We start from the raw sequence: 25,914 nt of genomic DNA on the forward strand, positions 1-25,914 counted from the left end.
GCCTCAGGGCTAGAAAAGTCCAGTGGCTGCTGGCTGCCAGAGTAGAATGCACTCAAGAGGTGGTGCCATGCTAAAGTAGCTTCACAGGGAGTGGATGGGAGGTGGGGAGTGCATACTTTGCACTTCTAATCTGGAACAATGCAACTGTGTGAGTTCCTGGCAGCTCTCCAAACTGGGCTCAGGGCTTGCAAGGACTATGGGATTATTCTGTAGTAAAAGCTGTTAGTGTTCGCAGTGGCAATGGGGGCTGGTTGGGATCTTCTGCTTTCCTTTCCCCACATTAGGAAGTCCCTCTAGACTCCATGCCAGCCTAATTTGGGCAGGGGAGACAAGGCTTCAGAAGTGTCTGTCTACTCCACACTACACTCCAGCACTCTCCCTTTGACCTTCAGTCAAACCTTAGCTCTCTTTCATTACCTTTATCCTTTCTTGTGTGGAGGATGAGTGCCTGGCATCTCAAATCATGTACTGTGCACTGGCTGAGCACAGCAGCCCATGCCTGTAATCCCAGCATTTTTGGAGGTTGAGGTGGGTGGATCATCTGAGATCAGGCATTCAAGACCAGCCTGGCCAACATAGTGAAACCTTGTCTCTACTAAAAAATAAAAAAATTAGCCAGGTGTGGTGGCAGGAGCCTGTAATCCCAGTTCCTCAGGGGGTGAGGCAAGGAGAATTGCTTGAACCTAGGAGGCGGAGGTTGCAGCCAGCCAAGATCATGCCACCGCACTCCAGCCTGGACGACAGAGCAAGACCATCAAAAAAGAAAAAAAAAATCATGTATTACTCTAGTTTCTTCTTTATATATTCTGGATAATATTTTTATCAGTTATAAATGTTAGAAATACACTCTTTCAGTTGGCGACATGTCTTTTACCATCTTTCTAATGTCCTTAGATGGAAGGAAATTCTTAAGTTTAACACAGCTAAATTTATCTTTTAGATTTGCATGGGCTATATCTTGTTTAAAAAAATCCTTTACTACACAGAGCCTGAATACGCACAAGCCTCTAAAAGTCTCAAAGATTTGCCTTTCACACTCAAGTTGTTAATTTCTCAGGATTTAATTGTTGTGTATGGCAAGAAAACTGTCTCCTCTTTACCTAGTAATTTGTTATTCTTTCTCTGTCTTAAATTCCATTTCCATAGAAATAGATGCCATCTGTTTTTGAGCTCTCTTTCCTGTTTTGACATTCAATCCCAGCATCAACATGACTCTGTCAATACCTATATCCTTATCATAAGTCTTTATATCTACCAGAGCATGTATACTTTTTCTCTCTCTTCCTCTTTCTTCCTCTTCCTCCTCTTTCCTTCTCCTCCTCATTCTTCTGTGTATTAGCTATTCTTAGGCCTTTGCTCTTACATATTAATTTTTCAGATTCCCCTGGAAACTCAAAACCTAGTTGGAATTTTTTTTGGAATTGTTTTAAACCTCTAAATCAGTATGGAGAGAATTAACATCTTTGTAAAATTAAATCTTCCTATTCAAGAGCATCATATGTTTATACATTGAATTAAATCTTCTCTAATATCTTTCAGTAAAGTTTAAAAATTTTCTTCCTACAAGTGTTGCAAATCTTAGATTTATTGTTAGCTATCTTGTATTTGTTGTTTAAGATTAAAACTGTTTTAAATTATATGAAACTATGTTTTTCTTGTTGCTGCTGCTGGCACATAGAAAGGTGATTTACTTTTGTGTACTTGTCTTATTATTCCTGACACTTTGTAGATTCTTTTTTATTTTCTACACAAACTACTATGTTATATATTAATAATGATAGTATTGCTGCTTCTTTTCCAGTATTTCTTCAACTACACTAGGTAGGAAATTCAACACAGTGTTGAAGCATTATTGAGTGTACCATCGTTGCCTTAGCCCTGATTTTAAAGGGAATAATTATAACATTTCATCATTAAAAATGATAATTGCTATAGATTGTTAACCAGCCACTTTATCAGGTTAAGAAAATACCTTATGTTTCTCATTCGCTAAAAGTTTTTCTTCATTTGACCTGCTAGCGTGATTAATTATGTTTATAGATTGTCTAATGTTAAACTACTGTTGAGTTTCTATGACAAACCTGACTTGGTCATAGCATTATCATTTTTGTTTATTGTTGGATGTGGTTTCCTACTATGTGTTTAGGATTTTTAAATCTATATTAATAAATAGGAGTGGCTTCTAGGTTTCCTTTCTCATCCAGTCCTGGTTTTAGAATTGAGGCTGCTGTTAGTATACACAGATCACCAAGAGGGAGTAAAACTAACCCAGGGCCAAGCCTGGGCTCTGAGTGCCATTGCTGTGTGTGCTCAAGACCTTGATTCCCTCAGGCTGCTCCCAGACAACGACTGAGCTTGCAGGGAGACTCAGATGATACATCCTGAGTGATTCATCTGCCCACCAACTCTGCCAAACCTCTCCTTGACTGCCCAGGAGTCTAGGATGCCTCTGCGCCCGCTCTCTTCCTCTGCTTTCCTTTCTGACGGTGCTTCCCAGCTCCATACCATCTTATATCACGTGAATTTTGCCCAATAAAATTATTGCACTTTTAATTCTGCTTTGGAATTTGCTTCTCAGAGGACTTGGATTAACGCAGAAATCAAGACAAGTGTTAGCAAAGGATTGAAAGACATGCTCCCTGAAAGTTTAGTGGGGCTTGCCTTCAAAGCCATCTAGCTGATGTTTTCTTGTGGTGAAGAATTTAACCACTCATTCATTTTATTTCATTGCTGTAGTATGATCTAGGTTTCCTACTTCTTGAATGAATTTTTGTACTTAGGCATTTCTAGGAATACATTCATTTCATTAAGCTTTCTAATGCATAGGCAGAAAGTTGTGGATACTTTTCTCCTAGTTTTTTAATATCTCCCAGATATTTGCTCTTGAACTTGGCTATTTAAAAAGAAAAATAAATACCTCCCAGATCTATAATTATGCCCCTTTTCTATTTTGATATTGTCTATTCATGCCTTCTCTCATTGTTTCTTGATCAGTCTCACCAGAGGTTTGTCTATTTCGTTAATCTTTTCAAAGAGCTAGGTTTGGCTTCCTTGGCATTATCTTTTCATTTTTTTGTATTTCATTATTTTCTGCTCTTTTGCTCCATTTTTCTTACTTCGAGTAAATTTGGTGGTCCTTTTTCTAATTCTCTATTCCATGCTATCAGAAGCGGAAGTCTTCCTGTGTATCATTTATCTATGCCAGAAAAATATAACCCATTTAAAAGAAAGAGGTTTGATTTTTAATTCAATATCTATTTCATTTACAAAATTTGTATTTCTATTACAATTCACCAGTTGGAGTTTTAAATCCCTGAAGCACCACTTTTCAGGCTATACACTTTGAAGCTTATGTGTCATTGTATTTATACATAATTCTGGGTCTTTCTTGGCCATATTTGATCTAGTAATTGTAGCAAGTATATACCATTCCATTTCATTGAAGGAAAATGTATTTCCCTAATCAGAATAAAGTACAATTGCATTACTAATCAAGCAAGTTAGTAACCAAGGAAATATCCTGCAAGTTCCTATTCTAAGAGAGCAAAGGAGCTATAGTAACTTAATAAATGTTTATCTAAAAAAAGAAACACATCAGTATATACTTGAGCTTTCTTTGGTTATTGAAGATTCAACCTTTTTTGATGTGTCAGAAAACAATGTTAATTCAGTTGACCCAATAAGTAATCTTAAAAATTGGAAAGCAAGCAGATGAAATGGACTTTATATTTTTATTCATTCAAAGCAGATGATAACACTAAAAATCTGGTAGTAATTTTTTGAACATGTGATTTAGAATAACATATTTACTTCCTTTGACATACGTTTAAAATAGAAAAATTCCAGTATTTAGAATGGAAAGCAACTCTCATCGCATATGTTGCAACCTAACTACATCAATAAGATTAAACAACATACCAAGATTTCTGCTAACCTCAGAAACTACAATAAAAGCAAGCATTTGGCCAGGCGCAGTGGCTCACACCTGTAAACCCAGCACTTCGGGAGGTCGAGGCAGGCAGATCACAAAGTCAGGAGATCGAGACCATCCTGGCTAACACGGTGAAACCCCGTCTCTACTAAAAATACAAAAAAGTAGCTGGGTGTGGTGGCGGACGCCTGTAGTCCCAGCTACTTGGGAGGCTGAGGCAGGAGAATGGCGTGAACTTGGGAGGTGGAGCTTGCAGTGAGCTGAGATCGTGCCACTGCATTCCAACCTGGGCAACAGAGTAAGACTACGTCTCAAAAAAAAAAAAAAAAAGAAAGAAAAAAAAAGAAAAAAAAAGCAAACATTCACCAACAAAGTTTTGAATGGCCAGCTTCGATTAACTAAAGTAAAAAATATTCTGGCAGCTGATTCTGACAGAATAGTAATTAACTTGATTCTGGGATTAAAGCTACCATAATATAAACTCCCTGAAATGCTTAATATATTGCAGGCCCAGTCTAGAGCTATTGGAGGAAGCTGTCATTCAAATGGGATCATATCAAACAGCTTTAAGAGTAGAGTATGAAAAAAAAGAAAAAGAAAAAAAGACAGAGGGAGAAACACAAATACTCCTTGGCCTATAGACTTTGGGTGAACCCCAGACTTTCTGGGAACCCTTTGGAGATCAATCTAAACCAAGACAACCTACCTTTGGCTACTACATGATCCAAAGTTCAAGCTTTTTCTGTTCCCGAAACGTAAAGGATATTGTACAAAAACATCAGGAAGGACATTGATGGCCATCTTCTATTTAGTTAAGTCCTTAGAAGCCTAGAAGAAACGCAGCAGAGTCAGTCCCCCAAAACATGAGAGCTTACTAGAAATGCATGTTTGGGATTCTGGCAGCTACCAACAATGGCTAAATGAGATTTGCCATTAATAATTTTAAGATTTTCTGGTTTTAAAATTGCCATTCTCGATGTTATCGATAGATCTTACAGAAAAACCTCTGCCAATCTCAATGCATAAGAGAAAAACAGTGTTAAAATCTACAGGGAGACAAGCAAAAGTAAACATTTTATTGACATTCACAGTAGTGTTTATTTGACCAATACTCATTAAGTGTCTACTATGTGCAAGTCCTGTACTGGACATGGAGACACAGCATAGAGCAACGCAGATTATTTTCCTAGATCATAGAATTCTTGTTGTAGCAGAAGAGAAGACATTAAGCAAGAAGTTACAGTTCTGGTTGTAATGGTGAATTGAACATATTCACCTAGAGCAACGACTGACACAAAGAATGCACTTAAGAAATGGCAGCCCAGAAGGAGAAGTGAATGTTACAGGGAAACCTGGCCTAGGCTGGGAGCCAAGGAGGACTTCCTGAAGAAAGCAATGTTTCCACTGAGATCTGCAGGATAAATGGGAATTAACCAGATGGAAGTCAAATGTGTGGGAGATAACCTAACTTTATGTGTTACTTGAGATTATCTTGCCATGTACAGAAATAACTCACCAGAGCACGGTGGGGCATTTAGCTTGATATATTTTTATTGTGGTGAAATACACACAAGATATTTAGCATCTTAATCATGTCTAAGTGTACAGTTCAATAGTATTAAATACATTCATATCATTGTGCAATGGTCACCACCATTCTCTCCAGGACTCTTTATCTTGCAAAATGAAAACTCTATACCTGTTAAGCAATAGCTCTCCATTCTCCCCTTCGCCCAGCCTCTAGCAAGCACCATCCTACCCTGTCTCTATGAATTTGACTACTCGGGTACCTCATATAAGTGGAATCATACCATATTTGTCTTTTTGTGACTGGCTTATTTCATTTGGCATGATTCACACATTTCACTTAGCAAGGTTCATCCATGTTGTGGTATGTGTCAGAATTTTCTTCCTTTTTAATGCTGAGTAATACTCCATTGTATGTAGACATCACATTTTGTTCATGCATTCAACTGTCAATGGTCACGTGGGTTGTTTGTACCTCTTGGCTATTGTGAATAATGCTCCTATGAACATAGGTGTACAAGTATCTCTTTGAGACCTTGCTTTCAATTCTTTAGGGTATGTGCTTGGAAGTGGAATTACTGGATCATATGGTCATTCGATTTTTAATTTTTTGAGGAACCACCACACTGTTTTCCACAGTAGCTGCAACATTTTACATTCCCATCACCAACAAAACAAAAAGGTTCCAATTAACTTGACATATTTTTGTGTGTGTGACTATGGAAGTGTTTTTCATTTAATAGTCATAGACCTTGTATAGAATCATTATGTATCATCAAGATGCACACTCCAGAAAAGGCAAAGGCTTGTACAAAAATGTTTTGAAATAAATCACAGTTTGTCTTCCGTTTCCCATTTGTACTATTAGAAGCCACAAACAGGCCTGTTCTAATTTTGTTTCACGGTGTTTATTGTGTAAATGTGTGTTTTACAACGGCCCATGTACAAAAACCATTTAGACTCTGAGCATCATCGTTGAGAGCTAACTGTGATGTTGGCTGACTCTTGTCTTGAAGGCTGCTGCCATTCAGGAAGTATTTCCCAAGTGCCCATGTTTCCTGGCTGGGGTCCTCACATCAGGGCTTAACTGGGCATGTCAAGGTCTCAACACTCCATCCGCTGCCACAGACTTTCTGTGTAGGGCCCTTAATAACATGGGTCAGTACAAAATGCACAAAAATGTGTTCTCACAGCCGAGAGGGTAGGTAGCTTTTTTCTTTTAGCCATGGCTTGTTAGGAGGTGCTATGGTCTGAATGTTTGTATCCTTCCAAAATTCATGGTTAAAACCTAACCTGTAAGGTGATGGTATTAAAAAGTAGGGCCTTTGAGGCTAATTTGGTCATGAGGGCAAACCCTTCATGGTTGGATTAGTGCCCTTATTAAAGAGGCCTGGAGGAGCCTGTCAGTTCCTCTTTGCTCTTCTACCATGTGAGGACGCAGCAAGAAGGTGCCATCTGTGAAGCAGAGAGCCCTCGCCAGGAAACAAATCTGCCAGCACCTTGATCTTGGACTTCCCAACGTCCAGAACTCTGAGCAATAAATTTCTGTTTATAATAATTTATAAATTGCCCAGTCCAAGGTATTTTGTTGTACCAGCCCAAACAGACCAAGGCAGGAGGCCAAGGAAATGTCTGTGCCTGGGTATCCAACAGAGACCAGCTATGGTGCTTTCAGGGGACTCCTCCAAAGCCATGCCTGGCTATGTCCAGTTTTCCTAATTGGGAAATGAGTTGCCCAAGGTCAGACACTGACACAGCATTATCTCAGCTCACATTTTAAAATAAAGATTTCCTCTGTTCTAGGTACAAGAGAATAACTGTTCAATGTGCAGTATACTCAGAATAGTAATTAACTTGATGAGAGGACCAAGGGAAACTCCCAAAAAAAAAAAAAAAAGGACACCACCGCAACCCCTGCTTTTAAATTTGGCTCTAAGGAACTCTGATGACTAAGACTAGTGGGGTGATTCTCTCTAAAGTATTCCATAAGAGGCAAGATTTGGTAACAGTAGTACAAAATACAGTGTCCCTAGTTAAATAGAGTCCCACAAATTCATTAAACAGGATTCTTAAATGGAACAAAGTTAGTCATTGTGCTGTGGTGAAGAGGAGGGCAGAAGGTAAAGGGAAAAGACAGGGAGAGAGGGGGATGGAGAGAAAGATTGAACTGTCTTTACTGCAGTTACTTTACATTTTTACTTGCAATCAGTTTCTGAGGCAGTAGAAAGAAGTGGTTAAGAGTATGGGTATTGCGAAAATCAGAGTTTTTTTTCTGTTTACTATGTGCTGGAACATTTTAAGACTTTTGCTATAAACATCAGATTGTCCTTCAAAATGTGTTACAAATTAATTTCACCAACACAATTCGAGTGTGGCTTTTTCATGTCTTCATTACCACACACACACAGCGCGCTCTCTCTCTCTCTCCTTCCCTCCCTCCCTCTCCCTCTCCCTTCGTATCTCTCTCTGTCTCTTTCTCTCTCGCTGTCTCACACATGCACATACACAACACACACACACACACACACACACACACACACACACACGCACACACAAATAATATCTCCTGGCCATTTTATCTGAATTTCTTTGAGTAGTGAGGTTGAACATGTTTTCATGTTTATTGCTAATTTTCTTTATATTATGAAGCGACTATTTTTTTTCTTTGCCCATTTTCCTTCTGGGATATTCTATTTTCCTTGACTAACAGGTCAGAGCCTTTTTCAAATTGTTTCTTGGAGTTGGTTATTAGCGCCTTAGTTTTTTATTTGGTATTTTTCATAGAGAGAAACTTTTTAAATGTTTAAGTGGACAAATCTACATTTGTTTTCCTTTGTGGTTTCTTAATTGGTACTATGTTTAGAAAGTCTTGCTTGAATAAAAATTACATAAATGTTGACCCCTATCATATTCTAGTATGTCAAATGGTTTTATATTTCACATTTAAATAATTCTACCAGAATATTTTCATGTAAATTGGAGATGGAATACTCCAGTGTTTAGGTGGTGCTCCAGGCTCTCCCAAGCTCAAGGAATAACTTTAGTGTGATTAAGCTACATGGTCAGGCCTAGTGTGGTGGCAGTCACCTGTAATCCCACCTACTTGGGAGGCTGAGATAGGAGAGTCGCTTGAACCAAGGAGGTGGAGGTTGCAGTAAGCCAATGCACTCCAGCCTGGGTAACAGAGTGAGACTGTCTCAAAAATAAATAAATAAATAAATAAATAAACAAACAAACAAAAAACATGGTCTTGGTACTTGCTCAGATGTCCCTGGAGATCACCAAAATAATACATCCTCCTGTTAGCTCAAACCCCTCCCTCTTCCCACACTCCTGGCATCCCTGGGATTCCTTCCCTGATCCAGTTCCCCTCTGCTTCTGCAGAACTCAGGCTGAACCTCAAGCACAAACAACAAACGGAGCAAAACAAACGGGAGTTAATTTCAAACTTCACCCCTCTACACATGCACATGGCGTCTACTGTATCTGCTTTCTTTGTGCTTTATCTTTTTACTCATCCTATTCATGTCTGTCTCTTTTCTCTTCATTCTAGCAGAATTTCTCAAACTTATCTTCTAATTCCCAAATTTGATTTCCATAATATTCAATCTACTTGTCGTTGCTTCTGTTGCTTTTCCAGATTTTTTTTTCTAAAAGCAATATATGTATGAACAAATTCTCCCCTTTCTGTGACTTCATTGTCTTCTAGAATCTTGAAAAGAGCATGCATTAGAGGGTTTCAAAATGTTCCCCTTTTTCACAGGGGGAGTTCATATAACTGTGATATCTCAGGTTTGTCATTTTGTATTGAACTCCTAAAATGGTTTTAATAGTTGATTATCTTTTCTCTGATTCTCCATCTTTTTGTAGGCAAAATCTACACTTTTTCAGAATTAGTAGATGAGATGGTTTTCTCAATGATACATAAATCTGATTTTGTACAAGACCCATGGACAAGGGCACTGGCACAGTCACACACACACAGGATGTGTGAGTCACACTTCACATCTTCAGGGCACAGACCTCTGGATAATAGAAAAGTTTAGATTTGCTTTAGTTTCTCTTTGCCCCATGTTTTGACACTTGCTGCAAATTGCATTTGGTACTTGTCTCTGGGCCAGACTGCTCTGATTCTCTTGCTCACAATGAAATGGAAATTTCCTGGCATTGATAGTCTGATACTGGTTAGCGGATTCCACCCACGCTTTTTTTCTGATAAATTGCAACGCCCAAACAATATCTCTGTACCACTTGCATTTCTTTCAGCTTCTGCTTGGGAAATGTCAAGCCTTTGAACAGGGCTACCGCCGTCAGCTGCTGTTCCTATTAGAAGCAGAGAAATAAAATACTGTGCTCATGGCCTAGAGTTAAAATTTATGAATTTGGGGGTCATTCCGTTCCAGCAACTGAAGGTTAAGGAAACAGAAATTGTAACTTGATAAAGAAACTTATTCACAGCCTTGCTGGGGTTTAATGTCAGTAGAGTTTACTGAATAACAACAGGCCTGAAACTAAGACATAAACTTCTCCCTAAGTAGGTTTGGGAGGGGTATTGTAACCAGGAGCCAGAAAGGTCCCTAAGAAAAGAACTTCAAAGCAATGAAATTACATAGTATTAATCCTTCTTCAGTAGAAAAAGGGGATCATATACTCATTCAGGAGCCATGGTAAACATGTATTAATACTCTCTATTCAAGAAAAAAAAAAAAATGGTTCCACAAATATTTAAACTAAATTAGCCCCGGGCATCCATTCAAGTCTTTCTGCATCCTATCATCCTGAGTGACTATATCTCCTTCTGAAACTATTTTGATGATCTCTTAATGTCTTTAGTCTGTCTCCCCCAACTAGAATGTAAATTCAATGAAGGCAAGAGATTGTGCCTTTGTTGTCCTCTAACTGAAAGCCTAACACCTAGAACTGTGCCTGGCACATAATAGATGGTCAATTAACAACTACTAACTGAATTCATGGTGGATGGTTGGATGATGGAGGCATCCATTAATGGAAACTGGTAAGAAATTTCTTGAGCCATAGTTTTCCTTTGTGTGGCCTCTACCCAGCAAAATAAAAGTTAGGGGGGAATAATGGTTGGCTGTGTAGCCCCACAATGATGGTAAATTTTGTAATGATCCAAGAATACCCAGGTAAGAGCATTTTTTACCGTTGCTATCAGAAGATCATCATTCATTAGTCTTAAACGAGTCATTAATTCACCAACTACATTTGCCTTGTTGAATTTTAAAAATTACCCAGTGCACCATTTTCTTTAACTGATCATTAATTCAAGTCTCTGCATTCTTTACACAGTGGCTCTCACTGGCAGAAGAAATGCTTCTTTAACCAAATTAACCAGGGTTTCTGCACCAAATGTCGGAATGACCTATCCTTTTCCTTGGATAGTAGTAGTCAGATACTGCACAACTGTTCTTTAGAACAAAGCCAGCACAGGAACAAGGTTTCAAGGGCCACTCATGCATATTGGCATTTGGGGTAGAGGTATCATCCCCAGGCTCATTTGTCTTAAACATGTTTTTCTCATCCAAAGAGATGAGCCTTTGGTTTGGACCCTGCAAAATCAGAGGCCATGTGGTAGGGATGCAGTGGGCTGTGTCTTGAGCTTTGAATACCACCAGTCATGTCAAGAGCAGCTGGTCCCTACAACTGCCCTGGAAAAGGAAGTCTCTAGAACTTCCTCATTTTAAATGACTGTGGATCACAAGTTATATTTCCCAAATCCCCAGACAGTATTTCTTCATGCCCTTGTTCTAGGTCATAGATACCTCTTCCTTTTGTGGCAGGCCAGGTCTCACTAACAGCTGAACAGGCAGACCTCCATGACAACTGTTTGAGCACCCACTGAGTGGTGAAGTTAAATATTAAAAGGTGATAGAGCCTGTGTCCTTATACAAAGGCTGTAATGTAACAAAAGCCCACCAAGAGTTTTGCCCAGGCTTTTCCTGGGCCTTGAAGCACGACAAGATAACAAAGGAATTCTTAACAGGACCCACTTAGGATTAAACGAGTTTAACAGGAGTCTGATGGAATTCCCCAGACATCCACAAACAAGTTTTATTGCGGTCTAAAGGAACTCCCCAAACCTCCATGATGTAGCAGGAGACAAGATAAGGGTAATCACCCTAGCACTTTGACCCATCTAGACTGAGTCAACTTACTGAGGCTCCAGAGGACGGTCTTCAGGACTCAGACTTGAGAGATTAGAACATGTTAATCACTTATATCTTTAGATGAATGTACACTTATACATAGACATACCGCTCAGAAGGCCTATAAGCTCTAGAAAACATTGGAATTTTGAGTCCGTCTGGTGATATTTTCCCGGCCTTCTCCCTGTACCCGGTTACAGAAGTAAATTCTCTTCTTTCCCAGTTCGTCTGCATCTCGTTACTGAACGGAGAGAATAAGCAGCCCCACCCTCAGTGTGGTCCAGGAACACTGCTGCCTCCCCCACCCCTCTTCCCCGCTCAGCCACCCACCCCACCCCACCCCTCCTCCCCGCTCGGCCACCCACCCCACCCCACCCCTCCTCCCCGCTCGGCCACCCACCCCACCCCACCCCTCCTCCCCGCTCGGCCACCCACCCCACCCCACCCCTCCTCCCCGCTCGGCCACCCACCCCACACTTCTTCCCCATTCAGCCTCCCATGGTCAAAGGGTTTTTATCATTTCAGTAGCCTTTTTGGCTAACTTTAATCAGTAAATCAGCATCAAATAATTCCCTCAAATTTTGTTTCTAAAAAAACCCCAAATACTTATTGTTTTAAGTGCATACATCTGATTACTGTTTTCCAATTCCACAACGATGGTGACCATTTTGACCTCCTCAGTGGTCAGCTCCCAGGTCCCTTCCTGGTGGCTTTATCAGGTCTGTACGGGTTGGGTCATGACCTGACCTCACCCTCCCCGAGCAGGGGACAGGTTGGGAGGGAGCCTGGGGCTGTGGGAATTTCTGAATCTTACAGTTCTAGCCTGGAATTTAAAGTACCATTTGAAGGGTTGACTGTAATTACCGTTAGGAGTATGACAGCTAAGGTAGGAGGAACTGTCTTGCAATTCAGATCTTTCAGTATAAACTAAAGAGTTTTGGTGTTTTGTTTTGTTTTGTTTTGTTTTTTAGGTGGAGTCTTGCTCTGTCGCCCAGGCTGGAGTGCAATGGCCTGATCTTGGCTCACTGTAACCTTCACCTCCTGGGTTCAAGCCATTCTCCTGCCTCAGCCTCCCAGGTAGCGGGGATTACAGGCATGTGCCACCACGCACAGCTAATTTTTGTATTTTTGGTAGAGACGGGGTTTCATCACGTTGGTCAGGCTGCTCTTGAACTCCTGACCTCAGGTGATCCACCCGTCTTTAGGCATCTTTGTCTTTTGCCGCTACCCTAGACATCTCCAAGAGTCCTTGCTGTTTGGCAAAACCATTTCCCTGACCTTCTTGAACTTTACATTTTTCTTGTCTTTAGGACCAGCCACAGCGGCCCTGTATCAGAGGCAGCCTCCCAAAGTGCTGGGATTACAGGTGTAAGCCTCCGTGCCCAGCCTTAACTAAAATGTTTTAAGATACCATTTTAATTTTTTTTTTTTTAATCTTTGAAAGTGATGAACAGTTCTGTGGCTGTTTCTGCCCAAGACAAAATTCCATGGCTTGTTGACCAGTAGCTGAATCTGGGCCTTGAGAACCACAGCGAGGGGAATGCCTCAGGGCCTCCAGCCTCTAGCTGCCAGCCTCCAACCCTGCAGATCATTTATTCCCACTGGGGCAAAGCAGATCTACATTCTCAATTCCAAATGTATCATCTTCAATTTGGATTGAGCCTCTGAAAGATTTGACCTTAGTTTATAAGTCACTACAATACTGGATGGCCAAAATATTGTAATGTAAAATGATCAAACCATAGACATCATACATGTTAAGCATGCTTTAATTATTTCCTCTCTACATCTGCTTCTTATTTGTGATTAGTAACTTTGGTATTTATCTAACCTGGAGTGGAGGGCTCACATCAGTTTTGTTGAACTAATTGAACATCTTGTAAACTTTATTGGAAACCCGTGTGCTTTTTCTTTGGCGTGCTTGCTATTTGTTCCATCTGAGTATTATCGTGGACTTGTTTATAGGCTCAACTTGTTCTGCTTGACTTTAACCACTGTCATCAGGATGTTGAAATTGTCTCTGCTTGGCACTGAGCACCATCCATATTTAGGCATCTTTGTCTTTTGCCGCTACCCTAGACATCTCCAAGAGTCCTTGTTCTTTGGCAAAAACATTTCCCTGACCTTCTTGAACTTTGCATGTTTCTTGTCTTTAGGACCAGCCACAGCGGCCCTGTATCAGAGGCAGCCCCAGCCACTGAGGGGACCAGGGAAGTCTTCAAAGTCATAGCACATGTGGAGTTTCCCATTAGACTGATTTTACTAAGTCCTTGGGTATCATGTTTTCATGTGAAAATAAATTTCCCTAGTGAACTATCAATTTTTCTTCTCTACTATTTCATTCTCTTACATAAAAGATCCTTTTGGTTAACTTTGTTGTACCATGCTTTATTTCCTCCCACCAAACCACATCTCTACAGCATAATATTATCCAAAGCTTTATAAATCTTCATTTTTCTTTCTTAATAAAAAAGAGGAGAGCAGGCAAGGTAGAGTGTCTCATATCTGTAATCCCAGCACTTTGGGAAGTCAAGGTGGGAGGATGGCTTGAGGCCTGGAGTTTGAGACCAGCCTGCACAACACAGAGAGACTCAGTCTCTACCAAAAAAAAAAAAAAAAAGTTGTGTAAAACTATTCAGGCATGGTGGTGCATGCCTGTAGTCCTAGCTCCTAGGATGCTGAGATGAGGGGATCATTTGATCCCAGGTATCTGAGGCTGTGGTGAGCTATGACTGCACCGCTGTACTCCAGCCTGGGTGAAAGACATAGTGAGACTTTGTCTCTAAAAATAAAAAATTTTTAAAAAGGATATCATCCAGCAATTTAAAAATACTTAAGCAAGACAGAGGCCGTGAGCAAGTTAACTATTCGAGGGTGCAGGGATGCCACTGTGGCCAGCTACTGAGCAATTTTAAAGACAAAAATACGTTTCTATTAGAATATTGCTTAAACCGTGTCTATGTTTAGAACACACATCAGAAAACGAGATGGTAAATAAATAGAAGCTAGTATAATTCTTCCAGTAGTTTTTCCTCCTTGAATGTAAGGTGGAAAATCCCTCCCCATTTTACAAATATGAGAACTAGAACATAATCACCCTGCTCCTCATCCCCTCCAGAACAAAGACAGGACCCAAGACCATCTTGCAAATTACATATGGCGGAACGAAGCCTCCAGCTGCCCAGTATGTTGTAGTCACTAAATTGCTGAATACAGTGGGATTTCCTTCTAAGTGCCCATCATATTTTCTGCTAGGTTTTAAGTCAGAATGAGCCAGAAAACACAGAGTTTCATCCAAATAGCAGTGAAATGATGATCATTGGCTGACTTATATCCCACACTATCATTTGTTTTCAGCAGTTTCCCAAGTCTTGATTACCAAGTCTCTATTCTTTCCTCTGTCTTGGGTTTTCCTCTGAACGCCATCTTTTTTCATTCCAGACTACTCATCCATTCTCCTCTCTTCAGTATCCATCAAATGCTGATGTTTCTCCCTCTCCAGACATGAGCTCAAGCTCCAAAGCCATCTCCCACCACCCATTGGACATCTTTGCTCAAACTCAACAAGTCCGGGACAAGATTCATCATTTCTTCCTTCTCAGCTTTTGCCAACTGGAACTGCTGAACTCTGCTCTTTTATTCATATCCACAAGGCCTAATCCTTTCCAAAGATTTAATAATATGCCATTTCCTTATTTTGCTTTGGTCTGTTTTCCCCCACTAGAAAGTAACTTCTCTGAGGGCGGAGGTTTTTTGGTTTTGCTTTTGTTTTTAATTTACTGTTGAATCCTCATTGTCTAAGACAGTGCCTGGCACATAACAGGTAGTCAATGAGTGTTTTCTAAATAAAGGCCTAAATGAATACATGGGTGGGAGGAGTTTAATACTTGGGTTTGAGGAGAGAGGTAAAGTTTGACAGCTCCATTAGTGAGGCTTAGATGAACCCCAGAGACCCTGGGAGGCCACAGCCACAGGCAAAAGACAGACTCCTCTCTATGTCCTGAACTGGAGGGGAGTCTATCTGGGAGCCCATAAACTGGACAATCATCTCAATAGCTGTGGTGCAGGCCCAACAAATAGATGGTTAAACAAGCCAGTGTCTATGATGACTAAATCAGGGCAAAATTACAAATATTTTCAAGACATTTAGCTAAAAGTACAAATTAAGAGTGATGAAAATGAGGTCACAAAAGCCTTGCCTCCCATGGCTAAACTATCCAATGTTTAAAGAGCTCTTTGTCATGAAGAACAATTGTGAATGTTATTAATAATGCTCATGTCTGGGACTATGAGCTGATAAAACCTGAACATTCTTGAAACAGTTAGAGGTCTGGACCTCTGAGCTGGACAATAAGTGGTAGGGGTTGGTTTTATGAACAGCCAGTGTTTAGGGCTAGAAAGAAAATACCCGCTGTGCTTGGAGAAGAAAGAGAGCAGTGGGGAAATGAAGGGTGTGCTGATACATTGGAGGCCACCCGAGACTGGGTGGAAATCCTAGTCACAGTCAGAGGCTCCCTTGAGGGATGGATGAAAACTGAAAGAATCTCTCTTAAACTAGGGTAACTGAACGCCCAAGCATGATGCTCTGAATAGTTCAGCCTTTTTGACCAGGGCTAGCCTGAAACAATGTTAGAATCTGCTATGAAGAGGATGGAACGTGGGGTCGTGGATTACTCACATCTCCTCTCAGCTGCTCTTTAGCTCATAGGGTCCCCATTTTACCCTCCTAGGACTAGCAAAGAATCCATCTAGTGTCACCAGCCAGGGTCTGTGTGAGAGCCACAGAAACAGGCAGTACATTTTTGGGGTCCATTGGGCTGTTGTGATCTCTTTTGTGCACCAAGGCCATCTAGTCCCCCTGAGATTTATTTTGTCAGCCACCCCACTCCAAGGGGACTGCAGCACTGGAGACGGTATGGGTCCACTCCTCTGTACACTTCTCAAGCGTTGGAAGGTAAAAACGTTGTCTCTTGCATTTGAGGACTAAGGATAGTGCCTATTAGAGATGAGAGTTATTTAATTGAGTCAGAGCAAAATGTTTCAGTGATATGTTTAGGAAATGTACCTATCAAGAGATTTCAAATACAGCCCTGCAAGTTTGAGGTCATTTTGTAAGCCCTGTTGTATGCAATATAAAATGTAATATATACAAATAAATGTCTTTATAAAATATATTTATACATAATAAATGTATAAAATTTATAAAATACATTTATACATAATAAATGTATTTATAAAATACACTCTTATATTTATATTTTATATATTTTACTTTTATATTCTATATTTTATAAATACACTTATATAAATATAAGTGGGACCAGGTGGGAAGAAAGACACCCTGGAAAGGCTGGTGTGGGCACAGGCTGCCCAAGGAGGCACTTATATAAATATAAGTGTATTTATAAAATATAGAATATATAAATAAATGTATTTATGTATATAAAATGTATATAAAAATGTATTTATAAAATACACTTTTATATTTATATTTTATATATTTTACTTTTATATTTTATAAATACACTTATACATAATAAATGTGTTTTATAAATACACTTATACATAATAAGTGTATTTTATAAATATACTTATACATAATAAATGTATTTTATAAATATACTTATACATAATAAATGTATTTCTAAAAACATTTATACATAATAAATTTATGATTTATAAAATGTTTATACATAAATTTATGATTTATAAAGTGTTTATACATAATAAATTTATGATTTATAAAATACATTTATACATAATAAATGTATTACACAAATAAATACATAAATGTATTTATGTGTTTTATGTAATAAATACATATGTATTTATGTATTTTATGCATTAAATGTATTTATGTATTTTACATAATAAATGTATTTATGTATTTTATGTAATAAATACATAAATAAATACATTATAAATACATTTATAAAATACATTTATAAATACATTAAAAATATATTTATAAAAATAAAATGTAATACATATTTTGTTCTATATATACAGAAATAGAACAAAACGAATATGTAAGATGAGGCAAACATGATTTGGTTCAGCAAGAAAAATATGTTTTGCACACAGAGTCTACAGCTTTGACATTTACAAAAACAAAAAAGAGGAAGGCGCAAGAGGATGTGCAAGAGGATGACCAAGCACGGGGGAGTCCGGGAACCCACAGAACAGCGCCTTACCTGCTCTCTGTCTCTGTGGTGGGCCAAGCGCCATAAGCACCCAAGACACACAGGAATCCAAGCTGATCCACCCATCCTGCTGGGCTGCAGGCAGGAGGGTCTGGGCCAGGATGTGCAGAAGGCCTGGGTGACTACCCAGGGGACAGCCCGCTGCCCTAACCCCTCCCAAGGAGAGTCGGACCACTAAGGGGGGTGTGACAAACAGGATGAGGCAGGAGAGCCAACTAACAACCCCATCATTGACATTCACATGAAGGGGACCACACTCTAGGAACAGAAAGCAGAAATGATTCAATCAATGATGCCACTCAATACATTGCTATGCAGTTGCTCAAACCAGTGAGATCCCTGTGTGCTGAAGTGGAAAGAAGTTAACTTGAAAAAGCAAGCTGCAGACCAATACAGATGGCACAACCCCATGAATTCTAAGGCTACAAAAGTTAATTGTGCAAGGAACATGACCTTGTAATTGTATGACTTTGTTCTTACCTCAGGTCCCTACTCCAGCAGGCAGTGGAAAACATAATCTTCTCAATTCAAAGTAAGCTCAGTGACATCAGGGTTTTTCTCCCCTCCATAAATTCATGTAAATTTCATGAATTGCACGTTGTTCCCCTCCCCTGGTGTCCCCAGAGCAGGGCACATAGGTCCTGGGAGGCTTGCTTCATGCCATGGCTCTGCAGGTGGTGTCCCTCCTTGGGCAGCCTGTGCCCACACCAGACTTTCCGGGGTGTCTTTCTTCCCACGTGGTCCCAGTTATACAGTCCGTGCCCTAGCTGTGGGTGGAACCTTCATCCCAACTATATTCATTCATTCTTACAGTGCTAATAAAGACACATCCGAGATTGGGTAATTACAAAGGAAAGAGGTTTAATAGGCTCACAGTTCCACATGGCTGCAGAGTCCTCATGATCATGGCAAAAGAGCAAGGAGGAGCAAGACACATCTTACATGGTGGCAGGGAAGAGAGAACTTGTGCAGGGGAATTCCTCTTTATAAAACCATCAGATCTTGTGAGACTTATTCACTATCACGAGAACAGCACAGGAAAGACCTGCCCCCGTGATTCAATTACCTCCAGTTGGGTTCCTCCCGTGACACGTGGAAATTATGGGAGCTACAATTCTAGATGAGATTTGGGTGGGGACACAGCCAAACCCTATCAACAGCCATGACAAGCCCTAAGTCACATCATGCTGCTCCCCCTGCCCCCACAGCACAAGGAATCTCTGAGCTGCCTCAGGTCCACCTGCTCAGGGATCCCAGGTGGGCAGCGTCATGGCCACCTACGGCAACCAAGCAGGTCCCTACTCAGACCCTCAAGGTCATCCACCCCTCCAACCAGAGCAGATGCACTCGGCCGCCTCCCATCCCCTCTCACCTACTTCCACAGTAAAGCAACTCAACTCTAGGAAAGGCCCGAAGCCACCCACTTCTCCAGATACTCTGGCCATGAGGTCCAGTTGACGGGCTGCGGGCAGTGTCCAGAAGTGCCCATAAAGGGAGGATCTGTGTTCCTCGTGGTACCCCATCTCCTGCATGTAATGGGGAGCCCGGCAGCCAGCGTGGACCTCGGGGAGGAAGCGCTGTCCACAGAATGAGACGGCAGGCACCTGGGCCTGTCTCTGCCACATCCCACACAAGCGCTACACTCTGACCTTCAAGCTTCTTGAACATGAGAAAGAAATGTTATCTTGTTTAAGCCCCTGATATTTTGGAGATTTTGGCTACTCACAGGCAAATTTCACTGAAACTAATGCACCCCTTAGGAGCCAGCTTTCCCGACCCTGACAATTCTACCTCCTCCATCGACAGGGAGACCCGGGCTGGTGTCCTGAGGCTCTGTCGTAGCTGGCCTGCCGCCCAATGCTGGGGGTCTGCAGCCTTTGTCTTCTGGTTCCCCTTTGGCCACTCAGCTGGCAATGGTCACCAGAATAGGGGTTGAAAGGAAGAGTGTGGGGGAAACACGCATTCTTGGTGCTTCAGAAGGTCATCCTGCCTGATATTTTTGTATATGGCTCGTAAGAAAGGTAGGAAGCCAGGTATGCTTATTTCTGCTTACCAACATCGTTTCACAAAACCCCTGACTGGGAGTCCGTGCAGCTCCCTGGAAAGGTGCTTTGAAGATAAAGCAAGATGGAGCACATGGAACTGGAGAAGCCCCCATGCCTCTTGCCTGAGTCACGTCTTTCCTCGAAAGCTGAATAACTTGGCCACGCGCAATGGCTTATGCCTGTAATCCCAGAGCTTTGGGAGGCCAAGACAGGCAGATCACTAGAGTCCAGGAGTTGAGACCAACCTGGGCAATATGGCAAGAGACCCCCATCTCTACTAAAAATACAAAAAATTAGCCTAGCATGGTGGCGCATGCCTGTCGTCCCAGCTACTAGGGGGGCTGAAGTGGGAGGATCACTTGAGGCAGGGAGGCAGAGGCTGCAGTGGGCCCTGACCATGCCACTGCACTCCAGGTTGCAGGGCAGAGTGAGACTCTGTCTCAAAATAAAAAAAAATTTTTAAAAAGTATTGAATGCCTCTAGCCTTGCCTTTTCCCACATGGAAGATAACGTCTGACAGGGTTGGTGATTGTGCCACTGCACTCTATAACCAGATGTGCTCCTGCTCCCACACCTTGATGTGATTGATTATGCTTTCATGTAACTTACAAACAAGCTTGATGTGATTTTGCACTGAACCTCCATGACCCGCATATAAATTCTGAGCCAAAATGGTGTTCTGGAGCAGTCTGACAGGAACTCTCTGAAAGACTTCTCCTGGGCTGTAGTCCTCAGTAAGACCTCTGAATAAAGCAAACTTTAAAAGCTTGATGTTTTTCCCTTAGTCAGCAAGCTCCATCTGTAGAGGAAGGGTGGAAACTCACCGCCTGTCAACACTGACTCCCTGGGCTGGGGGAGACGGGGTGGTGACCGACCTTCAGTTTTCCTCCACGGAATTCTTCTAAGTGGTGGGATTTAAAGTGAGTTTTATTTTATTTTATTTTTTTTCCTGTTTCTTGGTATTTAAAAATTTTAAATGAAATCACAAGTGAGGCATCAGGTAAACTGCAATTTAGCAATAATCGAGGCAAACTCACTGTAGCCCTAGTTGCAGATAGTTGCTTGGTTATTGCAGTTCTAAAGAGAATGTGCTTCTCACACCATCAAGGGGCAGCCACCCTGAGAACTTCCTGCTGAGACCAGCCAGGAAATGCTCTTCAGTCTTGTCTCCAAAAGAATGATTCTCAACTACTCTGGCTTCCAACCGGGTCACCCTGAATGCTGCAGGCTTAGCCAATGAAGCTCCTGAAGTTCCTGACAATGGGGGAGACTGTCGTGGGGTGTCCACCGCTTGGCCACTGATAGGAATGATTCCAGAGGAACCTGATCCTCAATCTGGGACTGTTTGCGGGAGTTTGGTTTGCCAGGAACTTGAGTGACATTGACCCCATGACACCTCAGCCGGGGGTGTAGCCAAGTAGACAAATGGACTCCCGCACTGTACCTGAACCTTCCAGAAACAGAGCCTGCAATCGGGGACCACGCAAGCTATGCTCTGGGGGGTGTTTTTTGCTCTTGTCCTGAGGAATAACAATGGTGTTTTAACAAATATTTGAAATAGGCTGGGGACAGTGGCGCACGCCTGTAATCCCAGCACTTTGCTAGGCTGAGGTGGGCAGATCACCTGAGGTCAGGAGTTATAGACCAACCTGGCCAACATGGTGAAACCCCATCTCTACTAAAAAATACAGAAATTAGCTGGGCGTGGTGGTGCACCTGTAATCCCAGCTACTCAGGAGGCTGAGGCAGGAGAATTGCCTGAACCAGGGAGGCAGAGGTTGCAGTGAACAGAGATCACACCATTGCACTCCAGCCTGGGTGACAAGAGCGAAACTCCATCTCAAAAAAAAAAGAAAAAGAAAAAGAAAACGGAAATAAAGACTGCACACAAAGGGGGAAAAAAAAGAATGATTCTCTACAAAAAAAATGAATTTTTTTTTTTTTTTTTTTTGGTTTTGGGAGGTTTTTCTTCGTAATGCATAAGGATGCTATTGCCCAGATGTCAGTTGGAAATGCAGTATCCTGCTTTAAAACTTAGATTTTGGAGCAAGACTACTGGTTCTTCCACTTACTACCTGGTAATGTTGGGCAAACCACTTAGCCTCCTAATGCCTCAGTTTCCTTTTCTTTACAATTAGGTAATATTGCCCAATATAATAGAGGTGTTATGAGAATTTAACAAGATAATATAAGAAAGTGCTTAGGACAGTAGCTAGTACACAGCAAGCTCTGAATACATCTGAGCTATTGTTATTTTTATAGTCACAGATTTGCCATTCCTCAAAACTCCCAGACAACCAGAATCTCGTATTTGTTTTAACTGAATGATGAGATTGATCAGAGAAAGCAGCATGTACTCTATGAGAGGTTTGAAATTAATCCAATACCCTCATAAACCAGACCATGTGTGGATGTAGCTGTGTATGTAGCTGTGTATGTGAATGTGGAGATGTGTATGTAGTTTCCATGTATATATCCTTTTTACAAATGGTATAAAAAGATGAAATGCTCTACTCAGACAGGAACCCTGTGGAGGATAAATGCCACCGTCCAGGCTGAACAGCAGAATCAGCAAGTGAGCACAGGATGCCAAGAGTGTCACCGCTCTGGGATGGGATCTTTGAACTCTGCCCAGGGCACACTTAGGTTTCCCTCTGTCCTGCTCAACAGCATGGGGCCAGGGACAAATGCCCAATCAGTAATGCCAGGAAGCTCATCCCAAAGAGGACGCAGCCTCTAAAGCCAGCTCCCTCCAACCTCCCTCCTTCCTGCTTAATTTGCAAACTTATACTTGCTCCTCCTGTAATCTGACCCAGAAGATGGAAATTCAAGGTCCCGTTGTGTGCTAGTCAGCACAAGTCATTTGGTGTCTCTGAACTTAGCTTCCTCAACTTCCCAATGTGGCGATGACTGAGTCTTTATCAATGTGTCTCATAAATGACCTTTTGTAAGGGATCTCTTAAATTAAGCCAGATAGGTCTCTAATTTGCCTGCTCTGTTGATGTCTCAAAACATCAGACATTCACTTGCCACCTGCTGGGCAGAGGTGTAGGTGGAGTGGACAATAGGACACGTTGCCCTTAGCAACCAGGTATAGGGAGTAAGCATCAAGGGACAGTCATTCTCTCCTCAGCTGCAGATTGTTGAATCCACCATAAGCTGCTGATCATGAGACCACGTGGCTAGGAGGCCACCTGATGCTGCAGCAGCCCCCACACTGACTCTGGGGCTCTGCCGGGAGAAGCCTGCAGTTCCTGGAATCCTCCCAACCACTGGGAGTGGGGTGCCATAAGGAGGCGGAGTCTCAGACAGAGTCTCAGATGGTCAAGGACCCTGCTCCAGGCCATAAAATCAACAGGTAGTGGAGAAGATCCTGGAACCACATCCAGCTCATGCCAGGGTCCCGTCTCCTTCTGGGACAGAAAGCTGCCTCCCTTCTTCCGGGACAGAAAGCTGTGTCCTCCGCAACAAGGCAGAAAGTGACAGCTTCCTCCCATTGCCGTCACTCCTGTTCTTGTCAGACACTTGTCCCTGGACTGCCAGATGCCCGGCTGCCACTCCATTCTGATCTTTCCTGGTCTGCAGCCCCCACACCCATCACTTGCTGACCAAGGTAAAATTTGACTTATTTCATTGCAAGACCCACATGAAGACATGTTGGGGCGGGATTGAGGAGGCGACTGCAGGGATCTGCAGATCCCCTCCATCTACGCATAGGGTCAGGCGTGCTGCTCCGATGTTCACAGCACCACCTGAGTGCCCCCCACTGCTATGAGAATTCTTGCATGATTCATTGCTGTGACTATCTTTGGGCTCTCTTACCAGCCCAGGAGGACTGGGGCATCCCCCGGCTCACGGCACACACTTGCTGAACGGCAGGGAACTCCACAGCACTGGCCCTGTAGGAAGGGCCCAGGCATTTCACAGCAAGGCCCTGACCAGGAACTTTGTATGTTTCCTGATGCCCAAGTCACAGCTACCAGCCTTTCTAAGCATCTGAACGCCATCTGGCCCCCAACCCACTTATTTCTGCCTTCACACTGCCAGATGCCTTTCACAGCCCCCTGCCCCGACTTTTATCAAGACAGACTTTGGCTCTGTCACAGCAACAGTGAGGAAGGCAGGAAGGGAAGGGTCCTCAATGTCCCTTCATGATGCATCAGGCAATATGAAATACACTTTGTTTCCATGGCTCCATTTTTAAACCACTCCCTGGAATTACGCTCCCTCCCTCCCTTGGGAGAGCCTGAGCAGACACACCTGCAGGCATCCTGCCACTCTCCCAGATCCACTTCCTGAATGGTCAGACAAACCTTACTGTGACCCGCACCAATGCCACTTTGTGCTATAAGTACACACTAGCTGTGCCTTATGCTGCAAGAACAGCACACGTGCTCATTTTTTCACACGTGTCCACGAGCCATAGGGAAGTTTAGCTAGAGAGTGTCACTGTTTTTAATGGTGACTTTTTTTGTTTGTTTAAGGCCTTCCACAGAAGTTTTGCCAAGAGGATTCTAAGAAAGATTAGAGAGGACATTTTTAATACACATTTGAAAAACATCATTCAAAGCCTACAATTTACAAGTTTGTGAGCAGTAAACGGTGTGATCATTATCATCAGAAAGTATAAGATACAGGGCAAGGGCTTTGCTTCCAACACTGGAATGAAGGGCTAGGTTCACTCCACCATTGAGAATTTATTTATTTATTTATTTATTTATTTATTTGCCAAAGACAAAGATTTGAGTTTCTAGGTAGTAATGTCTATTCTCAAAGGACAACCAAAGTGCTACTTGGCACCCACTTCCATGATCTTAAGTCCTTGTGGCTATCACTGACCTCAGCTAGATCAGGCCAGAAGTGTCTATAATACAGCCACGTGTATTTCACCATGCCTCCCATTCCCATTAGAAGCTTTTTCCTGATGTACTCTGAAGACTGGCTGTTGTTACCTTTGTGATTTGTCTGACAGATAAAGAAATTTTAAAATAAAGTTTTTTGTGTCGTCCAGGAACAAAATCATGGTGTAGGGTTCAGGAAGCACATAACTCATTGTGAAGTGAACTCTCTTTGGTATATTTACTGTGATATCTCATGGCTTGCACAGGCGTTGACCTTCTAGAATCACCAAGGAGAACCAAAACCAAGAGTGAGACAGAATAAAATATTCCTGGAACAAGGGGACAGGATGTCTTCCCTGAAATGGCCATGGTGCTTCTGGTGTTTGAATGAGGAGCGTGTTTTATTCTATCATGTGTATGTAAAGGTCACGAGGACATAGTTTGCTGGCAGAGTTTCCGTACTAAAAACCAATACAGTTGCCCCTCGGTATCCGTGGGGATTGGTTCCAGGACCCCCATGGACACCAACATCCGAGAATGTTCAAGTCCTGGATATAAAATGATGTCATTTTTGCACATAACCTATATACACCCTCCCTTATACTTTAAATCATCTCTAGATTAACTATAATGCCTAATATAATGTAAATGCTATGTAAGTAGTTGCTATACCATATTATTTACGGAATAATGACAAAAAAAGTCTGTATACATTCAGTGCAGACGCAAACATCTTTTCTGCACAAATATTTTCTTTTCTTTCTTTTTCTTTTCTTTTTTCCTTTTCTTTCTTTTTTCTTTTTCTTTTTTTCTTTTTTTTTTTTTTTTTTTTTTTTTTTTTGAGAGAGTCTCATTCTGTTGCCCAGGCTGGTGTGCAATGGCATAATCATGGCTCACTGCAGCTTTGAATTTCTGGGCTCAAGTGAGCCTCCCACCTCTGCCTCCCTAATAGCTGGGACTACAGGTGTGGGCCACCACATCCAGCTAACTTTTTTCTCTTTTCTATAGACACAGGCTCTCACTGTTGCCCACACTGGTCAAAAACTCCTGGGCTCAAGCGACCCTCCTGCCTCACCCTCCCAAATTGTTGGAATTACAGGCGTGGGCCACCAACCCCAGCTACCCAAATATTTTCAGTCTGCAGTAGGTTGAATCCACAGATGTGGAACCCACGGATATGGAAGGCTGATCCTACTCTTC

General features: G+C 41.8%; 1 pseudogene; it reads left to right on the forward strand.

The window, feature by feature from the left end:
• Nucleotides 1-21,057: 21,057 nt before the first annotated feature.
• LOC139363224 (mitochondrial import receptor subunit TOM6 homolog pseudogene) lies at nucleotides 21,058-21,286 on the forward strand (annotated as a pseudogene).
• Nucleotides 21,287-25,914: the final 4,628 nt, after the last annotated feature.

Source organism: Macaca nemestrina, chromosome 5 (genome assembly GCF_043159975.1).
Source record: "Macaca nemestrina isolate mMacNem1 chromosome 5, mMacNem.hap1, whole genome shotgun sequence".
Lineage (NCBI taxonomy): Eukaryota > Metazoa > Chordata > Mammalia > Primates > Cercopithecidae > Macaca > Macaca nemestrina.